Source organism: Arvicanthis niloticus, chromosome 10 (assembly GCF_011762505.2).
Source record: "Arvicanthis niloticus isolate mArvNil1 chromosome 10, mArvNil1.pat.X, whole genome shotgun sequence".
In the NCBI taxonomy this organism is placed as follows: domain Eukaryota; kingdom Metazoa; phylum Chordata; class Mammalia; order Rodentia; family Muridae; genus Arvicanthis; species Arvicanthis niloticus.
Genome location: NC_047667.1, coordinates 70,834,808 through 70,852,460, shown reverse-complemented (window position 1 = coordinate 70,852,460; position 17,653 = coordinate 70,834,808).

Below are 17,653 nucleotides of genomic sequence, written 5' to 3'. Positions count from 1 at the left end.
ATCCTGGCACCTAAAGACAACAAGACCTAGTAGATACCCAAAAATTCTCCTACTTGCTTTCAGTTAAATGGGACTGAGATGCTGAGGAGGCTCTCTTTTCTGGTGTCTGACAACATGTGTATCCCAGGTATGCACACCAGGTAGATGATGCCAAGTTGACAAACCTGAGCCTTCTTATCAGATACTTGATAGGTCAGCTGATTCTACTCCTGTAGCAGGTCTCATGAGGCCTCCTATAGGCTTCAAAATGTCTTTCTAGATATTCCTTCAGGCTCTTGTTTTTTCCTTCTATCACCTGGCTTACCTTAGATAAATTTATGGGCCGTCTAATAGCTTCTTGGAGACACTCCATAAAAATCTGTCAGTAGACCTGGAGCCTATCCTTACCTCCCTCAGGGTTATAATCCCAGTTAGGTGGAGCCTAACTGCAGAAGTGATGCAGAAGGCTGCATCAATATCAGCCTGGACTTGAGTGGACAGGCCATTTGCTTCTGAAACCAATTTCCACGCAGCTTCCACAATTCACTCTTTTTCCTCTGTTGTAAAGAGGACTTGGCGCAGTTGCTAACAGTCATCTCAGGTAAGTTGGTGAGCTAGAATGACAGAATCTAAAAGACCAATAATAGCTGAGGGTCTTTCTGAAAATGGAAGGTTTGTTTTGCAACTTAAAATTGTAAAGGTCATTGCTAGCAAGTGGCACATAGGTAATGAACTGTCTCTGTACATCTGAAAGTCCCCCAGCCTGGAGGGACAAGGTCTTAGTAGAGACAACCTTTTGAACAGTAAAGGCTTGAGTATAAGGTGGACAGCAAATAGAATCAGGAAGTTTAGGGGATTCAGAGGCTGTTTCTTTCTCTGCCTGTTCTAGGTGAGCAGGGTCAGTGACATCAGGAACAAGAATACAAGGAGGAAAATCAAAGTCCCCCTCAGGGGCAGAAGTAGAGAGTAAGGAGTGTGTAGGGGGTGAGCCTGACCCTCATTCAGAGGTAGGAGGACAGGGGGTACCTGAGCCAGAAGGTCAGTCAATGTGGGAACCATGACTGAAAGAGTGAAGATGATTATAGGAAAGGCAGAAATAAGATGCAAGAGAGTTATAGGAGGGACACTGGTTTATACCATGCCAGCAAGCAAGTGTATTTTATCAGTATCTTTTAAAGACAAGCAACCTGAAGCATGACCTATTCCAGGAAGATAAATAATGACCACAAATCCTTATGTGTTAAATTTGTGGCATACAGTATCTATGTTTGACTAACATTATTTCCTTCAGGCTAGAACGGTCTCTCAAGGACATATGCTTAAGTGGAGGATCTTGGCAGGTTATAATGCACGTCTTAATTAAAAACAAAGACAGATGTCAGCAGACTCATTCATGATTAATCACAAGCAGGAAGTCATCCAAAGTTAACTTAGGATGTGCTTCCCACAGGGAGTAATGTGGGTGGTGACGAAACGGGTTTCGCACCAAACAGGAGGCTTCTTTAAGTACTGGCATGTTCTGATATGTGGCACTTGGTCCTGGTAGCCCTTAGCTTCATAGACAATCACCATCACCTTGTAGATTATAGGGAAATGAAAAGTTTCCTCTTCAGGCCATCCTATTATATACGGGGATTATTCATTCTAGCAAAAAAAAAAAAAAAAAAAAAAATGTTAGTTTGCTAGGAAGAACAGGAAGACCCGATTCTTCCAGGACTCTGAGGAAGTCCAGGAAATGGCTCAGGAATAAGTTCCACGAAGAGCTCTACACTTGTCTCTGTCTTAGGAATCAAAGAAAAACTTGTAGAAGAAGACAAAGTCAGAAACAGAATACATACAGACAGACAAATAACAATGTTCCTGGGAAAAATAAAAACAAAACTAGAAAGCTGTTTCAGAAGGTTTCTTTTCTTGATCATGGAAGGCCTACAGACCCACACCAGATCCAGTAAACAGATCAGAACTAGCAAGCTCTTCTAGATGGAATTTGGGAGCATCTTCTATAGCCCCTGGTTGGGTGACAAAATAAAATACACGTCAAATTTTGCCACTCAGCCTTTATATTAAGCATGAAAAATAAAATAGAGCTGAAAAAGATGATACACTACTGGGTACATGTAGTAGCCACAGAAAAAGGGGGAAAAAAGCTCAACTATTATAGTCAAGGGTCTTCAACAAATTCCAGATGAGCCCCCAAATATATAAAAAAAACATGATTAACACAAAAAATAATGCCACCAACTCAAATGATATGTAACACCATAGAGTGTTTATTCTGTAGAAAACTTGTATGCAGGAGTCTACCATACATAAGAATAGAAGACAAATGTTCCTAGTCTTTGCAGGGTCTAGTTAAAGCCTGTTGGGGTAGAAGTGGATGACTTTTACATTTCTTTCCCTTGATTCGTTAGCTCTATCTCCAGGAGAATGTGTCTTTGTGATTGGTTAAGACCCTAGGGTATTTGTGGGACTTTTGCTGATTAACTATGCTTGGTTCATGCTAGGTGGCGAGGCAGCTTATTCATTTCCAATCTTATTCATAGCCAATCTCATGGACAGCTTGGCTGTCCATGAGATTGGCTAAATGATGGGGTAGCTTTTTGATTGGCTTTTCATGAGTGTTTTTTTTTTTTTCCTGGAATTGGCTTGTTTTGGAATTTTTTTAGTTCTAGGAAACAGATACTTAGACCTAATCTCCCAAACTGTGAGTCTACATCCTGTCATAGAGTCATCCTAGCTCTAGTTGACTCAATCCTGTCACTGTAAAGAGACATCATGTCCAAAGCAATTTTTATTTTTTAATTTTTTAATTTTTATTTTTTTATCTTTTGACAAATTTAATTAAAACAATAACCATTTAGGACTTCTTAGGTAAATTCTTACTAAATTTTTAGTACAAATTTTCTACCCATTCACTCCATTATAAACAACTAGTTAGCCCCAGTCTGAACCCTTACGGAAAGGGTAACTAATGTTTATTGAAAGGACAATGTTTAATTGGGGCTTTCTTAAAGGTTCAGAAATTGAGTCCAGTATTATCATAGTGGGAAGCATGGTTACATACAGGCAGACATAGAGAAGGAGCTGAGAATTCTTTATCTTTATTGGAAGGCATCCAGGTGAGACTGTCTTCCAGGCAGCTAGGAGGAGTGTTTCAAGCCCACCCCATCAGTGATATACTTCTGCTAACAATGCTACATCTACTCCAACAAAGTCATACCTCTTTATAGTGCCACGCCTTGTTCCAAGCAGATTCAAACCTCCTCAGCCATAACATGTTCAACCCTAGAGCCTATGATTTCCTTAACTATGAACTCTTGACCAGTAATACAAGACCAGAAATGAAGTTCCCAGAACTTCTGAAAATGAAAATCAGTGGAGAGCATCTCTGGTGATTAACTGGAGGCCTGTGGTAGAGGAGGACACAGGGAGTCTACAGAAGGGACTCTAAGATTCTTACCAGAACATATAAAGACTGAAGAGGCTACATCATGGATCCAGACAGGACTTCCAGAGGAGGTAGGGGGACTTCAAATATTCTTTGGGGCCAACTAAATCTTCACCCCAAATTTATTTTGCCTATTCGTTGAGAAAAGATGGAACAGAGACTAAGGGAATAGCCATCCAATGACTACCCCCCAACTTGAGACACATCCCATGTGATACAGGTAATCCCTGACACTATTAATGATACTCTGTTATAGTTGCAAGTAGAAATCTAGAATAATTGTCTTCTGAGAGGCTCCACCTAGCAGTGGATGGAAGAAGATGCATAGACCCACAGCCAAACATCAGGCAAACTTCAGGAATCTAGTAGAGGAGTAGGGGATAGAAGTAGGCAAGGCAAATTTCATGAAGTCATTGTTTTATTTTAAATTGGTTATTTTATTTATTAAGATTTCAAATGTTATTCACCTTCACATTTTCCCCTTCACAAAGCCTTTATCACATACTACCCCCCCCTTACTTCTATGAGTGTGCACCACCACTCACACACCTACTCCTGCCACAGCACCCTAGCAATCCCCTATGCTGAGCAATTGAGCCTCCACAGAATCAAGGGGTTCCCCTCCCATTGATGCCAGATAAGGCAATCATCTGCTACATATTAAGGTGGAGCAAAGGGTGCCCCCATATGTACTCTTTCATTGGTGGTTTAGTCCCTGGGAGCTTTGGGGTGTCTGGTTGGTTGATATTTTTGTTCTTCCAAGGTGGTTATAAATCCCTTAAGTTCCTTCAGTCCCTACCCTTACTTCTCCATTGGGATCTTTTCTTTAAATTTAATGATTGGCTCCATACAACCACTTCTGTATTGGTCAGACTCTGGCAGAGCCTCTAAGTGGACAGCTATATAATGTTCCTGTCAGCAAGTGCTTCTTGGCATTAACAATTGTGTCTGAGTTTTGTATCTGCACAGGGGATGGATCCCTGGGGGAAGCAGTCTCTGGAAGGCCTTTCTTTCAGGCTCTGCTCCACTCTTTGTCCCTGCATTTTCTTTAGACAGGAGGAATTCTGGATTAATATTTTTGAGGTGGGTGCATGGCCCCATTCCTCAACTGGGAGCCATGCCTATCCACTGAATATGGTTCTATCTACAGGTTCTACCTCCCCCTTTGTTTGGTATTTTGACTAATGTCCTCCCAGTTGGGTCCTGGAAACCTCTTGGGTCTCTAGCATCTGGAACTTTCTAGTGTCTATGTTCAGTTACACCTTCCCCACTGCTACACACCTCCTTTCAAATTCCTGACACTTCAAATTTTCCCCCTCTCCACTCATATATGAATTGAGAACACTCCACTTCCTCTCGCTCTCTCAGATCCCACTCTCCTTCTACTTCCCGAAATTATTTTCTTCTCTCTTCTGAGTAGAACTGTAGCATCCACACTCAGGTATGGTCTTCCTTCCTGTGTTTTGTATAATCTGTAAGTTGTATTGTAATTATTCTGAGATTTTTGGCTAATATATGCTTATTAGTGATCACATACCATGTGTGTTCTTTTGTGCCTGAGTTATCTCACTAGGATGATATTTTAGAGTTCCACCCATTTGTCTGTGAATTTCAGCAAGTCATTGTTTTTAATAGCTGAGTAGTACTCCATTGTGTAAATGTACCACATTTTCTGTATCCATTCCTCTGTTGAAGGACATCTGGGTTCTTTCCAGCTTCTGGCTAGTATAAATAAGGCTGCTATGAACAGAGTGGAGCATGTGTGCTTGTTATATGTTAGAAAATCTTTTAGGTATATTCCCAGGAGTGGTATAGCTGGGTATTCAGGTAATATTATTTCTAATTTTCTGAGGAACCACCAGACTGATTTCCAGGGTGGTTTTCCCAGTTTGCAATCCCACCAACAATGGAGGAGTATTTCTCTTTCTCTAAATTCTTGCCAGCATCTGCTAAAATCTGAGATTTTGATCTTAGCCATTCTGACTGATGTGAGGAGGCATCTCAGGGTTGTTTTGATTTGCATTTCCCTGATGACTAAGAGAAGTGAAGGTTTCTTTAAGTGCTTTTAGAACAGTTGAGTTTCCTCAGTCAAGAATTCTTTGTTTAGCTCTGTACCCCATTTTTAATAGGATTATTTGGTTGTCTGGAATCTAATTTTTTGAGTTCTTTGTATATTTTGGATATTAGTCCTCTGTCAAATGTAGGATTAGTAAAGACCTTTTCCAATCTGTTGGTTGCCTTTTTGTCCTATTGATGATGTTCTTTGCCTTAACAGAAGCTTTGCAACTTATGAGGTCCCATTTGTCAATTCTTGATCTTAGAGCATAAGTCATTGGTTTTCTGTTCAGGAACTTTTCCCCTGTATTTGAAGGACTTCCCCACCTTCTCTTCTATTAGTTTCAGTGTATCTGGTTTTATGTGAAGGTCCTTTATCCACTTGGACTTGAGCTTTGTACAAGGAGATAAGAATGGATCAATTTGCATTCTTCTTCAAATTGACCTCCAGTTGAGCCAGCACCATTTGTTGATAATGCTGGGCTTTCTTTCTCTCTCTCTCTCTCTCTCTCTCTCGCTCTCTCTCTCTCTCTCTCTCTCTCTCTCTCTGTGTTTCTTTCTTTTTTTCTTTCTACCACTGGACAGTTTTAGCTCCTTTGTCAAAGATCTAGTGACCATAGGTGATGTGTGGGTTCATTTCTGGATCTTCATTCTATTCCATTGATCTTCCTGCCTGTCTCTGTACCAATAACATGCAGTTTTTATCACTGTTGTTCCATAGTGCAGCTTGAGGTCAGGGATTGTGATTCTCCCAGAAGTTCTTTTGATGTTGAGAATAGTTTCACTATGCTGATTTGTTGTTCTTGTTGTTATTTCAAATAAATTTGCAATTTGCTCATAATAACTGTATGAAGATTTGAGTTGCAATTTTGATGGGGATTACATTGAATCTGTAGATTGCTTTTGACAAGATGGCCTTTTTTACTATATTAATCCTGCCAATCCATGAACATGGAGGAGCTTTACATCTTATGAGATCTTCTTCAATTTCTTTCCTCAGGGACTTGAAGTTCTTGTCATACAGATCTAGCACTTGCTTGGTTAGATTCACAATAAGGTATTTTATATTATTTGTTACTATTGTGAAGGGTGTCATTTCTGTAATTTCTTTCTCAGCTTGTTTATCCTTTGAGTAGAGGAAGGCTACTGATTTGTTTGAGTTGGTTTCATATCCAGCCACTTTGCTGAAGTTGTTTATCAAGTTTAGAGTTCTCTGGTAGAAGTACCTCATTTTTAATAGGGTTATTTTGTTCCCTGGAGTTTAACTTCCTGGGTTCTTTGTATATTTTTGATATTAGTTCTCTCTCAGATCTCAGATGAAGAATTGGTAAATGTCTTCTCCCAATCTGTGTTTTTTTTTCCTCTTGACAGTGTCCTTTGCCTTGTAAAGCTTTTCAATTTTGTGAGGTCCTTTTTAACAAATTTTGATCTTAAGTATGAGCCTTTGATGTTCTATTCAGAAAAAATTTCCACATGCCAATATGTTGGATGTTGTTTCCCGATTTTTTTGCTATTAGATTCAGCATATCTGGTTTTATGTAGAGGTCCTTGATCCATTTGGACTTCAGCTTTGAATGGATCAATTTATATTCTTCTACATGCAGATTGCCAGCTGAAGCAGCAACGTTTGCTGAAAAGGCTCTTTTTTCCCACTGGATGGTTTTGATTTCTTTGTCAAAGATCAACTAACCACAGGTGTGTTTGTTCATTTCTGAGTCTTCAATTCTATTCCATTGTTCTACCTGCCTGTTTCTGTACCTTTAACATGTAGGGTTTTTTTTTTCACTATTGCTCTGTAGAATAGCCTGAGTTCAGGGATGGTGATTGCCCCAGAAGTTCTTTTATTCTTGAGAATGGATTTTGTTATTCTGGGTTTTTTGTTATTCCAGATAAATTTGAGATTGCTCTTTCTAACACTGTGGGTTAGAATTGAGTTGGAATTTTGATTGGGACTGCATTGAGTCTGTAAATTACTTTTGGTAAGATGGCAATTTTTACTATGTTATTCCTGCCAATCTATGAGAATGAGAAGTATTTCTATCTTCTGAGTGAAACTTTAAGCAATCCCACTAAAATCAGGGATAAGACAAGGACATCTCTCATTATCTATTCAATAGAGTACTTGATATTCTAGTCAGAACTTTTAGGCAACAAAAGGAGACCAAAGGGAAGATATCACTATTTGTAGATGATATGGTATTATACTTTAGTGTTTCAAAAAGATTCACGAGAAAAGTTTTACAGCAGATAAACAACTTCAGCAAAGAGCTTGGTATAAAATTAACACAAACAAATCACTAGCTTTCCTCTACTCAAAGGATAAATGGGCTGAGAAAGAAATTAGGGAAACAACACCCTTTACAATAGTCACAAATAATGTAAAATATCTTTGTGTAACTCTGACCAAGCAAGTGAAAGATCTATATGACAAGTACATCAAGTCTCTGAAGAAAGAAATGGAAGACCTCAGAAGAATATAGTAAAATGGTCATCTTGCTGAAGGCAATCTACAGATTCCATGCAATTCCCATCAAAATTCCAGCTCAGTTCTCAAATTCATTTGAAATGACCAAAAACCTAGGAAGGCAAAAAACTGTTCTCAACAATAAAAGAACTTCTGGAATAATCACCATCCCTGACCTCAAGCTGTAGTACAGAGCAATAGTGGTAAAAACTGCATGGTATTGGTACCATTCCAATGGTACAGAGATGGGCCAGTAGAACAATGGAATAGAATTGAAGACCCAGATATGAACCCAACTACTGATAGACAGTTGATCTTTGACAAAAATTTAAACCATCCATTGGAGGTAAAAACAGCCTTTTCAACATATGTTGCTGGTTCAACTGGTTGCTGGTTCAATTTAGAAGATACAAGTTGATTTATTTCTATCTTCTTGAACACAGCTCAAGTTCAAATGGATCAAGGACCTCCACATAAAACCAGATATAGTGGGAAAGAGTCTCAAACACATTAGCACAGGGAAAAATTTCCTGAACAGTATACCAATGGCTTATGCTCTAAGATTAACAATTGTCAAATGAGACCTTATAAAATTAAAAAGCTTCTGTGAGGCAAGAGATACTGACTATATGACAAAATAGCAACCAACAGATGAGAAAAAAATCTTTACCAATTCTACATCAAATAGACTGCTAATATCCAATATATACAAAGAACTCAAGAGGCTAGACTCCAGAGAGCCATATAACCCCATTAAAAATGGAGTACAGAGCTAAACACAAAATTCTCAACTGAGGAATCACAAAAAACCACTGCAGAGAGGCCCCTAAAGAAATCTTCAACATCCTCAGTCATCAGGGAAATGCACCTCACACCTTTCAGAATGGCCATGGTCAAAAACTCTGGTGACAGCAGATGCTGGCAAGGATGTAGAGAAAGAGGAATAGTCCAATACTGCTGGTGGGATCTCAAGCTAGTATAACCACTCTGAAAATCAGTCTTGCGGGTTCTCAGAAAACTGAATACAGTATTACCTGAGGACTCAGCTATATTCCTCTTCAGCATATATCCAAAAGTTGCTCCAACATATAACAAGGACACATGCTCCACTGTGTTCATAGCAGCCTTATTTATAAAAGCCAGAAGCTGAAAAGAACCCAGATGTTGCTGAACAGAGGAATGGATACAGAAAATGATTCATTTACACAATGGAGTATTACTCATCTGTAAAACAATAACCTCATGAAATTCACAGGTCAATGAATGGAACTAAAATATCATCCTAAGTGAGGTAACACAGGCATAAAAGAACAGACATTCTATGTACTCACTGATAAGTGGATAGTATGCAAAAAGCTCTCAGGACACCCATGATAAAATTTGCAGACTTATGAAGCTCAAGAAGAAGTAAGACAAAAATGTGGATGCTTCAATCTGACTTAGAATGGAGAACAAACCATGGAAGGTAGATCGTGGAAGGGACTTGGGAGGGAGAGAGGAGGGGGAGATGAAAAAGGGTACCAGGATCACGTATGGGAGGAGATGGGGGAGTAGTACAGAGGTTCAGGAATTTGAAAGGAGGTGTGTAGCAATGGAGGATGGAAAGGTGGGGGGAATAGCCAAAAGAAAGTCCCAGAAGCCAGAAAAGAAAGAGGCTTCCAGGACCCAATGGGGCTGCCATTAGCTGAAATACCCCCGAAAATGGAAAGAGAACCTGTAGAGACCATATCCATAGGACAGGTATGGCCCCCATTTGAAGGATAGAGCCACCCACCTATCTCCAAAATTTTAACCCACAATTGTTCTAAAGAAAGTCCATAGAAAAAGATTGGAGCAGAGACTGAAGGAAAAGCCATCTAAAGATTGCCCCACCTGGGGATCCACATGCATCCAGCAAACCCAGACTCTACTGTTGATGCTAAGAAGTGCTTGCTGACAGGAACCTGGTATAAGTGTCAGGCTCTGCCAGAGTCTGAGCAATTCATATGCAGATATTTATAGCCAACCATCAGACTGAACATGGAGACCCCAATGAGTGTTAGGGGGATGACTGTAGTAGCTTCCATAGGAAGAGCAACAATATCAGTATACTGTGTGAAATAATTAAACTGATGGCTGCTATCAATAAAACACAAGCAAAAAGAACAATATGCAGACTCCTTAAGTAAAGATTGAATTCTTTCAGAACATCAACAATATAGGCAAACCATTCCTCAAACTAAGTAATATCCATATTAATAAAATCAGAAACAAAAACAGGAACATAACAACGGACACCAATAAAATTCAAAGAATCTATAGGTAGAACATTAAAAATAAATACTTAACAAAATTGGAAAATCTAAAAGAAATGAACAATTTTCTCTATAAATACCACTTACCAATGTTAAATCAATATCTTATAAACAAGCAAAACTATAATTTCTAAGGAAATAGAAATAATCATTAAAAGACTCCCAACATGGGGCAGAGGGCAGGGCCAGAAATATTTAGGGCTAAATTCTACTTGATTGTCAATGAAGAGTTAATGCCAATACTTCTTAAATTATTAAACAAAATAGAAACTGAAGACAGATTACCAAATTTATTTTATGAGGTCACAATCACCCTAACATCCAAGCTACAGAGATTCATCAAAGGAAGAGAATTACAGACCAATTTTCCTTATTAATATAGACGTGAAAATAACAAAATACTTGCATACAGAATTTAAAATCACATCAAAAAATCATCCACCATAATCATGTAGGAAACCAGTGATGCAGAGATGGTTTGACACATGAAAAATCTGTCAATATAATCCATCATATTAATAAACTGGAAAAAATCACATAATCATCTCACTAAATAATTAAAAAGCATTTGAAGTAATCTAATATCTCTTTGTGATGAAAGTATTGGAGAGATTATGAATACAAGGGACATACTTATTCATAAGAAAGGCAGTGTACACCAAGCCTGTAGCCAACATGAAATTCAATGGAGAGAAACTGAAAAAAAAAAAAAGAAGAAGAAAGAAGAAAAAAATGTCCACTAAACAAGACATGGCTGATCACAATCTCCATGTCTATTCAATATAGTATTTAAAGTTATAGCTAAAGCAACAAGAAAACTGTGGTAGATGAAGGTGTTACTAATTGAAAAAGAAGTCACAGTATCTATATTTATAGATTATATAATAGTATACATAAAAGTGACCCCTAAAACTATAACTGGAAAGTTTACAGCTAAAAAAAAAACTGTAGTGAAGTGGCTGGCTGGATACAGTATTAATGTAAAATGTTTAGTAGCTCTCCTCAAAAAAAAAAAGCATAAAAGAGCTGAGAAAGAAATCAGGGAAACACCCTGAACAATAGCCACAAACAATATACTTTGGGTATAACCCTAAACAAGCAAGTACGAAACTTGGATGACCAAAACTTCAAGTCTTTGAAGTAAGAAATTGCAGTTAAAAGAAAAGAAGAAGAAAGAAAAGTAAGAAATTAGAAGATGGAAAGGTCTTCCAGCTTTATGGATCAATAAAATTAATATAATAAAAATTATTATCATACAAAAAAGAATAATCATCAAAATTACAAAACATCTCTTGGCACACTGTGAAAGAACAATACTCAACTTCATATTCAAAACAAAAAAACAAGCAAATAAAAATAAAACATAGGATAACCAATATAATCCTGAACAATAAACAAATAAACAAAAACAAAAAAAGCATCATTAACACAAAAATACTCTGGGAAGTATTGCCTTCACTGATTTAAAGCTGTACTAAGAACCATGTGGTATTAAGCTAAAAAGCAAACAAACTGAAATCAAGTTGAAGACACAGACATAAATCCACACACCTATAGACACTTCATTTTTGAGAAAGGAGCTTGAAATACACAATAAGAAAAGAAATGAACCAAAAAAAAATCAATATTCATCACCTTACACAAAACTCAAATCCAAGTGGATCAAAGACCACAACATAAAACTAGACACAGTAATCCTAATAAAAGAGTAAGTTTAACAATGCATTGTAAAGCTCAACATTTGAGCTACTGTGCAAGATTTCCTTTTCATACTCTCATTTGTACTTCCAGTATGTTTGTGAGAATCCTTGGAAGTAAAGTTGCGATTACAAAAATAAATAGGGAACAGTCTTAAATTTAGTGTATAGAAGATGACTTCCTGAACAATACATTGCTCCTGAACTAAGCAGTAATAAATGGGACCTTATGAAAATATTTTGTGAGGTAAAGAACACCACCAGTAAGATAAAAGAGCAGCCTGCAGAATTGGAAAATATATTCACCAACTCCACATCTAACAGAGGTCTAATATCACAAATAACTAAAGAAGTCAAAAAAATAGATAACAACCCAAATAATCCAGTTAAAGATGGGGTACATTTCTAAAAAGAGAATTTTTATTAAAGACCGTTGAAATAGCTGAGAAACACTTAAAGAAATATTCATCATCCTTAGCCAGAGGGAAATGCAAACCCACACTACTTTGAGATTCTGTCTTATTTATACCTGTTAGAATGGCTGAAATCAGTAACACAAGTGACATTTCATGCTGGTGAGAATGCGCAGCAAATGGAACACTCCCCCATGCTGGTAGTAGTTCATACTTGAACCACTACTATGGAAATCAATATGGTTGCTTCTCAAAAAAATTGAGAATAGATAAAACTAAAGACACAGCTTTACCACTTTAGGGCATTTACACAAAAGAAGTGCCTTCGCACTACAGGGAGAGTTATTCAACTATTTTTTCCTTTTCCTTTTTTTTTTTTTTTTTTTTATTGGATATTTTTTATTCACGTTGAAAATGTTATCCCCTTTCCCTGTTATCCCCAGAAACACCCTATTCTCTCTTGCTCTCCCTGCCTCTATGTGTGGGCTCCCTGATCCACCCACCTACTCCTGGCTCCCTGCCTAGAATTTTCCTACAATGGGGCATTGGGCCTTCACAGGAAGAAAGCCCTCTCCTTCCACTGATGCCCAACAAGGCACTGCTATATATGCAACTGGAACTATAAGCCCTCTATTTGTACTCTTTGGTTGGTGGTTTAGTCCCTAGGAAATCTGGGAGGTCTGGTTGGTTGATATTTTTATTCTTCTTAGGGGATTGCAAACATATTCAGCTCCTTCAGTTCTTTCTATAAATCCTTCATTGAGGACCCCTGGATCAGTCAAAAGCTTGGCTGTGAGCATCCACCTGTGTATTTTTCAGGCTCTGGCAGAGCCTCTCAGAAAACATCTATATTAGGCTCATGTCAGCATACACTTTTTGGCATCCACAATAGTGTCTGGGTTTGGTGATATGGGATAGATTCCCAGGTGGGGCAGTCTCTGGATGGCCCCTCCTTCAGTCTCTGCTCCACAGTTTTTTGTTTTTTTTTTTTCCATATTTGCTCCCAGGAGTATTTTGATCTGCCTTCTTAGAAAAACCAAATCATCCATAATTTGGTCTTCCTTCTTGAGCTTCACGTGATCTGTGAATTTTTTATTGGGTATTCCAAGCTTTGGGGCTGATATCCATTTATCAATGAATGCATACTATGTGTTTTCTTTTGTGATTGGGTTACCTCACTCGGGATAATATTTTCTAGTTCCATCCATTTGTCTAACAATTTCATGAAGTCATTGTTTTTAATAGCTAAGTAGTACTCCATTGTGTACAAAGCTAATCATTGGGTACTGAACTAAACAAAGAATTCTCAACTGAGGAATCTTGAATGGTGGGGAAGCACATAAAGAAATGTTCAACATCCTTAGTCATCAGGAAAATCCAAATCAAAACAACAATGAGATTCCACCTTACACCAGTCAGAATGGCTAAGATCAAAAACCAACTGACGGCAGATGCTGGCGAGGATGTGGAGAAAGCAGAACACTCCTCCATTGTTGGTGGGATTGCAAACTGGTAAAACCACTCTGGAAATCAGTCTGGCAGTTCCTAATAAATTGGACATTTTGTTACTTAAGGACCCAGCTATACCACTCCTGGGCATATACCCAAAAGATGCTCCAACATATAACAAGGACACATGTTCCACTATTTTCATAGCAGCCATATTTATAATAGCCAGAAGCTGGAAAGAACCCAGATGTCCTTCAACAGAGGAATGGATACAGAAAATGTGGTACAGTTACACAATGGAGAACTGCTCAACTATTTTATAGTTGCTTTGTTAATAATAGTCAGCAGCTGGACAAAACCCAGATGTCCCTCAACCTAAAAGCATGTAAAGATAATGTGATACATTTACATAATAGAGTATTTTTCTGCTATTATTTTTCAAAATGACATTATAAAATTTGTTGGCAGATAGATGAAACTAGAAAGAAAAAAATTCCTGAATAAGGTAACCCAGACACAGAAAGACAAACATGGTATACCTTCACTTATAAGTGGATATTAAGTATCATGTGAAGGATAATAAAGGTACTATCCAGAGACCCAGACAAGCTAAATAAGGAGGAGGGTTCTAGGATATATATATATATATATATATATATATATATATATATATATATATATATATATATATAATCTCCCTGGTAAGGGAAAATTAAATAGAGTTTTGGATGTACTCGGGGACAGGTGGCAATTGTAACAGGCAATGTCAGGTTGGGGATGGAGCACTGATGTAATGAGAGGGTACAGGAAACAGGTCTAGAATATAGGGAGGGGTGTAATTTGGGGTGTGATGTGGGAAACTGCTCTGCCATCTAAGAGAGTGACTCTAGTGAAGACTCAGAGGAATGAAGGATGCAGAGTCTAAACCATCTATCTTGTAACCCCTCCAGGCTTCCACTGGTGGATATGAAACACTATTCTAGCTAAACCTTAGACCTACAATTTGTCCTGTTTGCAAGATATGCTGGGGTAATCGTGCTGCAAAACTCCAGGAGTGTCCAACCAATCATTGGTGTAATTTGTGGTACACACAACAAAAGAGAGCCTCTGCCTGACATTCACTGGATAGTCAGGAAATGAAAGTGTAAAGTACTTAACTAAATATTAGGAAATAGTTAGGACCCATAACTAAACATTAGAAAAATTTAGAGGAATCTTGTAAAAGAGTGTGAAAAGATTGTAGGAACCAGAGTATTCAAGGACACCAGTTGAACACTGCCCACAGAGTCAACTAAGCAGGGCTTGGAGCTACTCACAGAGACTGAAGCAACAATCATGGAATGCGCATTTTTCTGGGCCAGGTCTTTTGAAATTACATCAGAGTTGTTTAGCTTGAGGTATATGTGTGACTCCAGTGGGAGGAGGGATGCTCCTGACTCTTTGGCCTGTTCTTGGGAGAGTTCTTTTCTTACTGTGTTGCCTTGTACACTTTTGATATGAGGACTTTGTGACTAATCGTGTTGCAACTTTTCATGCTGTGTTTGTTTGATATTCTTGGGAGGCCTACTCTTTTCTGAAGGGAAAAAAAGAACAGTAAACTCGGGGAGGGGTGGCATGGGAAGAGCTGGGAGAAGTGAAAAGAGGAAAATATACAGTTGGAATGTATTGTATAAAAAGAAGAATAAGCAAAAAATATTTTATAAGAAATAAAAGAAATTCCCAAGTAATATTTTCACGTTTATATTTTATGGAATAAAATTATATTCAATATTAACAATAAGTAGTATTTATTCTACATAATATATTTTTTGTGGTGTTATGTGTATATGGCTTGTATGTATGTGTGTTTACAGATGTGTGTAAATGCCAGTGTATACATGAAGGCCAGGAGTTGGTGTCTATCACTCTTCACTTTATTTGTACATGTAGAACATCTCTCTGAGTATAAGGCTTGGCAGTTGTTTAGAGCAGCTAGTTTACAGCCCAAGGGATTATAAAGTCTCTGTCTCTCTGGCACTATCATTAGAGGTACATGCCATCATGTTTAGCTTTTCATGAGGCTGCTGTGTTAACAAACTCATGTTCTCATGCTTGTTCAACAAACCCATTACTCTCTGAGTTATATTCAAGCCCATAATTTCTTTATATCTATCAAAATGTTTTTGTGTTATTCTGTTATTAATTTGAGAAACATAAGAACAGAAAGACAAAAATCATAGAAGATAAATATGAAGCTTATTTTTCACGGTATTCTTATTTTAGCTGAAAAGAATATTTTTACTCAGTTTCTGTCTAACATTGAAGTCCCTTCTTGCTTTAAAATGTCAACTGGAAAAACAGAAGTAAGGAAAGCAAAATATTTTGTACCAAGGACATCCTATTGAGAACTCATTTATGAAACCAAGGTAAACATGAGAAATATATGCTGGCACTAAACCTCCATGTAGCAATGTGAATGAAAATTGAAATGATCAACTCTAATTAAGAAACAATTAAAGTCATGTAATGAGATAAAACAAAAAATAATACAGCAACATAGATGGGTTAAGGAAATTTTCAACAAATAGCACTTATAACTAATTGCCTTTGCTTATAGCAGTTATGGCTATAACACTTCAAATTCTTGTGACTCATCTATCTTTTGATACATATGCATTTTATTAGGTCCTATTACAAATTTTACCAAAAAACTGTGATATCACTCTCTAGGTCTAGATAATGATAACAAATCAATGTCTCATTTTTCCAGTGCCTTTGCCAAAATATATAATTGCAAGGTGTTTGGTGGAAAGACATGGCATGTACTTAAAATATAAAAACTTTGGAGGTGAGGTTAGAGGATTAAAGTTACAGCCATTCTCAGCTACATGGTAAAGTATTCAAGGCCAGTCTGGGCTACATGAAGCATTGTATCAAAGAAGAATGAAAGTGATAGGGAACAGAGAGGGAAAAAAGGGGAGAGAGAGTTAAAATATGTCTATATACTTAGTTTCTAAAACATTGTCACAATCCATATATTATTAAATTATTAATTTGAAATGGTGCATTTAATCATCTTTGATTAAAATACAGATAGCAATATCAATGAGTGTTTCAATTTTAAGATTCAAGTTAAATAATTGCATAAATACTCAGTTGTTAAAAAAAAAAAAAAACAATTATACTTTTTCTTGTAGAGAACTGTTTGGTTCCCAGCACCCATGTTGAATGGCTTTAAAATACCTGTAATTACAGCTGGGACATTTAATGACTATAAACTTTGCAGTCATTCACTCTCATGGATATAAATCCACATGTAAACATACTCACACAAAAATATATGTAGTCTTTCAAAAATCTGAAAAAAAAGAGAAGGGATTCTAATTAAAATTTACAAAAGAACAGTCTCTAAACAGCTAGAGATGTATCCCTTGACAGTATGCTAATGAAGCATGGGAAAGCCATTATGATTTTTAAATAATCATTTTTATTATTTTTGCTATTATACATAATAATGTGTATGCTTGGGGAAGGGAGGGTAAGTGCACATACATGCAAGAAGCCAGAAGATTTCAGATCTTGTGGATGTAGAATTACAGTTGTAGATTGCAAACTGCATGGTTATATATGCTGAGAAGAACAGAATCTGGTATTCTGAATCCATAATATGTACTGTAACCAGTGAGCAATCACTCTAGCCCCAAGGACCTGTTGTTGAGCCTCAGTAAAGTGTGTGTGTGTGTGTGTGTGTGTGTGTGTGTGTGTGTGTGTGTACCCATCAGAAATTCTAGAATATCTAAGGCCAACAAATTAAGATTCTGTCAAAATCTAAAATTATATATGTAGAAGAACTCAGAAAAAGATAGGCAGGCACA